We start from the raw sequence: 8,603 nt of genomic DNA, 5'->3' as shown, positions 1-8,603 counted from the left end.
GAAACTGTCCATAGGCTGTCTAATTAGTGATATCTTTTCTTGACCCTAACATGTGACTTTGGTACAGCGGGCAGAGCGTAGGGCTTGCATGCAGTAAATCGCCGGTACGATTCCCTTCACCTTCGTAAGAATTGTAGTTTTAAATCGCTTTGAATAAAACCGTCTGCTAAATGACTAAATGAAAATGTATTAATAAGAAATTCAATAAATTGAAGCAATCCAAATAAATTGTGTTTCTTTCTCTCTTCTTATCATGCACCCACCTTACCATCCACCTCCACCATCCACCATTCACTACCGCACAAACATAGACACGTTTGCAAAACTAAACGTTTGCAATGATGTAAGTTAAAGTAGGTAAAACAACTTTAGCCAATATCTATTTGGGTTATGTGCTCAAATTTCCTGGGATCAAAGAAAACGTTAGTATTCATGTGCAAACTAAAAATCACGTCTCAGGCTGCATTATGAAAGTTATTTCGGGTTTATCAACTGTACCAATGTCTCAACTCTACTTTAGGCTACCACTGTCGGTGGTGCAATAAATGACTCGAGAAGGTCTTCTAAATTAATTATTCCTTGTCGGGTGGATCGGTAGCGCTCATACAAGAACTCATCATGATGGAAAAATGGATCTTCTTGGCGATCGCAAAGAACTCTTCCTACGCTAATCAAACTATGACTCCTTGTCAATGGGATCCTTCCTTTTGGCGTGGGTGTGGCAAGTTTAGCCAGCTAAACTTTGCTTAGCCTGCCCTGGAGCAGGCTAGGGCTAAGCGATTAATTACCATGGAAATTGAGCAAAAGTTGCTTCGGCGAATCCGCTAAAGCGGTGTTGTCTTTTTTTAGCCTGGAGTTTAGCGCGCTAAACCGCTTAGCGAGTGTCGGCGAATAGTACCCAGAGGTGGTGTTGAGAATAATGCCTAGCGGAAAGCCTAGTGAAAATGTTGATTGATGGCTAGTTTTTTTCACCTGACCCTAATTAATCAATAAAGTCTTTGATTGGCTGATGTCTACATGTTTTCCTCCATATATTCTCCACCGCAACTAGGTAGTTATTTTATGTTTTGGGACTGAGGTGGTTGGAATCATGGATATTGTCTTGATATTGAGGTAATTCTTTTTTTTTTAAAAAAAGCACTTAAAATGGTTTAACTTGATCTTAATGTGTTCTATTGGCATAGTTGTGGAGGTTCTTGCAGTTGCCAGTGCTGATTTTAAGCAGTTCTTAGGTGTGACTGGCTTTACAAAGCTAATTGTTCAGCTCTTTTGCTTAATCTCTATTTTGAATCTAAACTTGTTTACCACTTTCAGGGCTTTTGTTCTGTCTGCCATGCTGTGTTGTGTTTATAGCTTTCCAGCTCAAGGTAATATTATTTTATTATTATTATTATAATATATAAATATTATTTTTGTTTCTGAAGCATATCACATTGTAATTTCCTTTTGGCTTTATCCTGTTGCAATCTGAAAATGCCTTTGTAGGTTTTTGGAAAATTCGTTCTAATATTCTTTCATTTAAGGATCTAATGGCCATCAACCTCTACCGCAGCCTGTTCAAGATGGCATGAATCCTCAGTTTGATCCACATTTCAACAACTGGCAGCAGATGCAGCCTGGTCAAATGGAGACCGGTTGGCCATCTTCAAGCTCCACTGATGTTCAGCAGTCAGGTCCACCTCCACCTCAGACCCCTGGGCTATATGCACAGTCCAGCCAAGATGTGTCTCAGATGACCTTCTCTGCCTAAGCCAAGGGCTCCATGCCTCAAACTAGTTCTGGATATGAAGAGTTTGAGGCTGTCCCTGTAGCTTTTGATTCTTATGAACCACTTGAAGGCCGGTTTTATTCCCCTGCACCTATGAAAGGACTTCCTCAAGCAAGTCCAATGGATCCATACACATCGAAGCCTGAATCTCAGATGCTGTTTGACCCTGAACAGCCAAATCCTGAGCTTGTAGTTATAGCAGGTCAACCACCTGAGCCCTTCTACAAAGGTGGGAAACTCATTCAGAGGGTTGCTACTTATGAACATGGCAATGAAGAATCTGAGTTCCATGATTCTGGATACCTGCAGCCTCCTCCTGGCCCAGCCGTCTCTGAGAACGGTGCCCCAGAGGCCAGTAGTTATGTCAGTCCACCCCAGGAGGAATATGATGACCAGTTCTTTCAAATGTTCATCACTGGCCAACTTCCACCTGGTACAGTAACTCACTTCAGTTCCACTGACGAGCATGGCAGCAATGCCTGGACCGACATTAGCTTTGAGAGGATTCCTCAAACCCCTGTCAGGAAGGCTCCAGGTGGCTTGAACAAAGGGCAGAATGTTTCAAAGACCAACACTAAGGTTCCTCAAGGTTTTTCACAGCCCCCTCAGGCACCCTGGAAGTTAACTGCTGAAGCACCCTTTAAGAGAGCCTGGTGAGGTGGCGACCAGAAGTACCAGGTAAGGCACATGATCTTCATGCAGTGTCTGTTCTGTACAGTTTTTAAAGGTTCTAATGTTTCCCTTTTCTCAATAGGGGTTACCTCATGGATCTCCATATTTTGCTAATTGAATTAATAAAATATTACATTTCAAGTTCAACTTGTGTCTTTCTTTGAGGGAGGGGGTTGTATTGGTTTCCAAATCTGACAAACTTGTTGTGTTCTTTTGACAGTGAAGAATCCCATGTATTTTTCTTTTTTCAATTGAACCGTTTTAATGCCCATTGGCCTTGCCTTTCATCTTTTGGATGGGGGGTGGTTTGCTTCAAAAACGAGTCATGGGCTTCCATGGATCTGATGGAGCCCAGTCAATTTCTGTAGGTGTTATTTGGGCCTACAAATTTAAAATTGTGGTTCTGTCTACAACTGCGTACCATTAATTTGTCAAGAATATATGCTGTTCTGGGCCATGTCGTGATTTTGTTCATCCTAAACTAAGGGCTGTAATGGCAAACTGTTGCACATTTTAAAGTGATGAGGCCTGACTTGGTAATCGGTACCTTTTTGGTCTATTGAGGACATTTAAGCAGTGTACTGACTTGTTTCTACTGTGGGGCCTGTATTTTTAATAAAGTATATCTAATGTAAAGTGATGCCATTTTGAATCATTTGACATATCAGTGGTTTGGCACAGTAGGACGGAAGGTGTTAGACGGTAGAAACAAAAGAAAAGGGATCTTTATGGAAAAGCAAGGAACAGACAATAGGAGACTGTACAGTAATTGTGATTCTAAAGGAGTTTATTTTTTGTGGCTACTTTCCATTATGTCTGGTTTCTGTGAACTAGTTTGAATGTCCTGCATTCTTTGAGGCTGTTAAACAAACAAAATCAATAATATTAAACAGAAGGAATGTAACACAGGTCAAAGTAATTAACCATCATGAAGGTTTAAACAAAAAACTATTTTAAGACTGACCTTGGTCTGGGTGGAATATATTTCTTGTCAGGTCCACAGGAGTCAGCAGGGCCAACATGGTTGGTGGGGGGACAGACAGCCCAGGCTTATATCCACCTGGGTTCATTACATCAATGTATCTGTTCTGGGTTCCTAGTGAACAAGACCACTGATTTAAGTATTTTGCTGTAGATTAGACTACATGCCAATAAACTAGAGGTTTTTAGCAGGGCTGGTTAAATTGCTACTAATAACATTAAAAATAATACCTATGCTCTAAGGGCTGAATATGTTAAAACTGGAACTCTGAAATGGAATATTTTGCCAACTAAGTGATCTGATTTGGTAAAAACAACGACCTTAAGTACAAGACAGCTCTCAGTCTGTGATCACTCAATTGAAAAATCAAACTTACTCAAGTCAGGTCTTGTTGGTAGCACACTATAGACAAACTTGCCTGCTCTTTTCCGGAACATGTTAGCCGGTGGTCCGTTGGTTGGGGGTCCACTAGCTGGGCCTCCACTTCCAGTTTGACTGCCCATGTTACTGAGGGGCATCAGTGGAAGGCCCATGGGTGGAGGTGGAGGAATAGCTTTAGTCTTTGGAATAAAACAAAATCAATAATCTTGTCGTGTCTTTCATTCTGTAATCCATGGTACTATTTGATTTTCATTTAAAGAGGTTGTGCACACTTAAATGTGTAAACTAAATAATATGACATGATACGTAACACATAAACACATTGTTGATATTGACAAAAATACCTTTTTATATTTTAATCTGCATTTTATAGATTGAAAATGGCTCAAGACACCATCTACTGATTGAAATCAGACCTGAGCCTAATGAAATGTATATGTTAACGCCCTCTAATCATTTTATTTGCTAATTGAGACTTTTACACTCTCCCCCTCTCAGACCCTTGCCCACTCTTTAGCCTTTTTCATAATTATGCAGTGGATGGAGCTGGGCTGGGGGTGAACTTTCACTTTAAAACTGTAATTAAAGATCAGTGGAACAGAAATGATTGTCTGATTAATTCCTATTACTCATTTAAGACATTACCTCTTCCTCTGGTTCATTGCAATCCACCCATCGCTGTTTAGACTTGTCCCAAAAAATCTGTAAGAACACATTTGTATGCGAAAGATGTGATTAACATCTACCGTGTATCATTATTTGACCTGATTTTATTAAACTCAAATCAGATTCCTTACGGATTTGTTGGTGTCATCAGGAAGATGAACCTCTTTCTTATGAGCCACTATCCACCCTAACCAGCTTTGACAAAATCTCTGTGGAAAATACATAAAATCAATTCATAAGTGCAATCTATAGTAAATGAATTACCTAAAAACACCTTCTTATAATAATGAATTACTGCTGGAACTCTATTATTGTGTACTTTCAATACAAAATGTAATGCAAATCAAACTTGGTAAAAAACTCTCACACTAAACGAAACAGAACAAAATGTCATGTAGTTTTATAATGTCTGTAAAACAGCATTTGGGTCTTCAGTTTCTGTATCCAAACCTTAAAGGATGGTGCGCCATCCTTGGTGGAAACAGCCCTCACTGTTGGTTGCCAGGAGCTCGCTTCACAGTTTGCGCATCACTCAGAGATTTTATATGGGAAGCCTCCAGACCAAAGACAACCGGGCCCGCGATGGTAGCAAGATCAGTTGGCCTGGTGCCACACATCACCTCATGCTGAGAGGAGGTGTCACATTATTTCTCTTAGGATTGTCTCAGGTTGTCTATGTGAAACCATTTACCATTATCCACAAGTGGTTGTGATCACTTTGAACCCAAGACTAACTGCCTTACATTTTGCTTCAGGTTATGCATTATGCATAAGGAAACATATAGGTTTAATCTTATTTAATCTGTTGAGAGGATACAGTATAGAGGTTATGGCATTAGGTCAATCCTTTAAAATATTATTAAATCCTTAATTATACAATCCAGCCTGGTTATGTGTATTTTGTGTGTGTTGACTACCTGAGCTGGAAGACAGATTGCAGGTGTGGTCAGTCCAATCTCATCTGCATATACGATTCAAGAAACAAGCATCAACAGATTTGTATCTGAAAAAGTTCTCCACCCTTTAAAACTGCATTTAATTTTGCCAGGCACATTTTTCATGAAAACATTACATAACACAAGTACCAGTGAAACTAATGGCCAGCACAGGGAGCTGATCTTCAGTAATAAGTTCATATTTTGAAGAATGTGAGTGTTTTTTTGTGTGACTGACCTTGGTCTTCCTTGAGGTCGGGTATGACCATTGGTGTCATTAGGTCCCACATGTTGGGAGGGGCGGCTGATACTTCAGGCTGTGATGTATTAAGCACATCCATAAACCTCCTCCTGGGTCCTGCTGGAGAAAAGACAATCAGTGCTGCTTTTAGAAGCCTGCTGTAAATCACTAAACATCCCATAATAACCTACAGCTGACTGGAGTACATCCACATCAGATCTGGACCACAGTAAGCAGCTACTGGGAGTCTCCCTCCAACATGATGGTTTGGGAGACACCTTTATAACATAAACAAAGAGCCTCACCATTCAGATTGTAGCTCTCAACATAGGTCCGTTCCTCAAAGGACTGGGGCGAGATAGGAATTGGGGCTGCCACTGTGTCCCCTTCCACTGCGAGATGCAGATTTGTCATACTCTCAGATTGGTGTTCAGCCTGAGGAATGTTGACATCAAACCCAAGAGAGTCCTGGGCCGTGACCACAAAAGTTGGCAGTGAGTTAGATGATTGGTCATCTCCTGGAGACGTGCCAAATTTGATGGCTTTTTCTGCATCCTCTTGGTTGGCCAGATTCTGGATTGCTAGCGGCTGCAAGCAATCAGCCTCGATATCAGCTACGGGAGAATCCTGTAGCCCGCTGGGCTCAGAGTCACTTGTTATCTGTTGAGAGGATACAGGATAGAGGTAATGGCATTAGGTCAATCTTTTAAAATATGATTAAATCCTCAAGAACACAATCCAGCCTGGTTATGTGTATTTTGTGTGTGTTGACTACCTGAGCTGGAATACAAATTGCAGGTGTGGTTAGTCCAATCTCATCTGCATATAAGATTCAAGAAACGCATCAACAGATTTTTATCTCAAGATTTTCTCCACCTTTCAAAACTGCATTTGAATTTGTCAGGCACATTTTTTGACAAATAATTACACTAATTAATTCAGCTGTTTATCAGTAGCTGAATAAGGTTAATTTGTCAGATTCTTTTGCACTTACCGCCTTCTAAAAAAAAAAAGAAGAACTGAAATGACATGTAAAGTTGCCTAGAGTGAAAATCAGCCTAGAGAGGACCTTGTGTATTGTGGTGGTGCTAGTGGGAATAGCACCTCCACTAGTGGGCGCTCCGGTTCCAGAGTTGTATTGCTGTGTGAATCTTATTTTCTCCTGGCTCCCATCAACTGTCATCAACCCATTCTTATTCATCTGGGGTGGAGGATAAGGAGAGATTGTTTCTCTGTCAACCCCTCTTCATTGTATAGCACAGATTTACAATACAATGTAAGCAAACACAAGTCATTTTTCTCTTTAATAAATACACTTTTTTTAACAACTCGTGTTGCATTGCAATATAATGGAGCATCTCAGTACAGATAACAAAGAGGAGCGGTTCTACATTTGTTACAGACCCTGAGTCAGTTTTTGTCAGTTCAACACTCCGGCCAGGCTGTGTGGTCAACAGGGTGGTGTGTAGACTGAGGAGACCTACGAAATGGTAAAAAAAAAACCGTATACGCCAAGCTAACATCGCAAGGGGCCCAGAATGGTTGGAAGGTAAAGTTGTTCCCTGTTGAAGTGGGATGGATGGAGAGGGTTTTCCCTGGGCTGCAAGGTGCTATGAAGCTGAGGGGGCTCTCTTCTACATGCTCTCTTCTCAAGGCTCTCTTCTCAAGGCTCTCTTCTACATGCTCTCTTCTCAAGGCTCTCTTCTCAAGGCTCTCTTCTACATGCTCTCTTCTCAAGGCTCTCTTCTCAAGGCTCTCTTCTCAAGGCTCTCTTCTACATGCTCTCTTCTCAAGGCTCTCTTCTCAAGGCTCTCTTCTACATGCTCTCTTCTCAAGGCTCTCTTCTCAAGGCTCTCTTCTACATGCTCTCTTCTCAAGGCTCTCTTCTCAAGGCTCTCTTCTACATGCTCTCTTCTCAAGGCTCTCTTCTCAAGGCTCTCTTCTACATGCTCTCTTCTCAAGGCTCTCTTCTCAAGGCTCTCTTCTCAAGGCTCTCTTCTACATGCTCTCTTCTCAAGGCTCTCTTCTCAAGGCTCTCTTCTCAAGGCTCTCTTCTACATGCTCTCTTCTCAAGGCTCTCTTCTACATGCTCTCTTCTCAAGGCTCTCTTCTCAAGGCTCTCTTCTCAAGGCTCTCTTCTACATGCTCTCTTCTCAAGGCTCTCTTCTACATGCTCTCTTCTCAAGGCTCTCTTCTCAAGGCTCTCTTCTACATGCTCTCTTCTCAAGGCTCTCTTCTCAAGGCTCTCTTCTCAAGGCTCTCTTCTACATGCTCTCTTCTCAAGGCTCTCTTCTACATGCTCTCTTCTCAAGGCTCTCTTCTCAAGGCTCTCTTCTCAAGGCTCTCTTCTACATGCTCTCTTCTCAAGGCTCTCTTCTCAAGGCTCTCTTCTCAAGGCTCTCTTCTACATGCTCTCTTCTCAAGGCTCTCTTCTCAAGGCTCTCTTCTACATGCTCTCTTCTCAAGGCTCTCTTCTACATGCTCTCTTCTCAAGGCTCTCTTCTCAAGGCTCTCTTCTCAAGGCTCTCTTCTCAAGGCTCTCTTCTACATGCTCTCTTCTCAAGGCTCTCTTCTACATGCTCTCTTCTCAAGGCTCTCTTCTCAAGGCTCTCTTCTCAAGGCTCTCTTCTACATGCTCTCTTCTCAAGGCTCTCTTCTCAAGGCTCTCTTCTCAAGGCTCTCTTCTCAAGGCTCTCTTCTACATGCTCTCTTCTCAAGGCTCTCTTCTACATGCTCTCTTCTCAAGGCTCTCTTCTCAAGGCTCTCTTCTACATGCTCTCTTCTCAAGGCTCTCTTCTCAAGGCTCTCTTCTACATGCTCTCTTCTCAAGGCTCTCTTCTACATGCTCTCTTCTCAAGGCTCTCTTCTCAAGGCTCTCTTCTCAAGGCTCTCTTCTACATGCTCTCTTCTCAAGGCTCTCTTCTCAAGGCTCTCTTCTCAAGGCTCTCTTCTCAAGGC

The sequence above is a fragment of the Sprattus sprattus genome (genome assembly GCF_963457725.1).
Source record: "Sprattus sprattus genome assembly, chromosome: 3".
In the NCBI taxonomy this organism is placed as follows: Eukaryota; Metazoa; Chordata; class Actinopteri; order Clupeiformes; family Clupeidae; genus Sprattus; species Sprattus sprattus.
The sequence above is the reverse complement of the archived record's forward strand: the minus strand, read 5'-3'. Positions refer to the sequence as shown.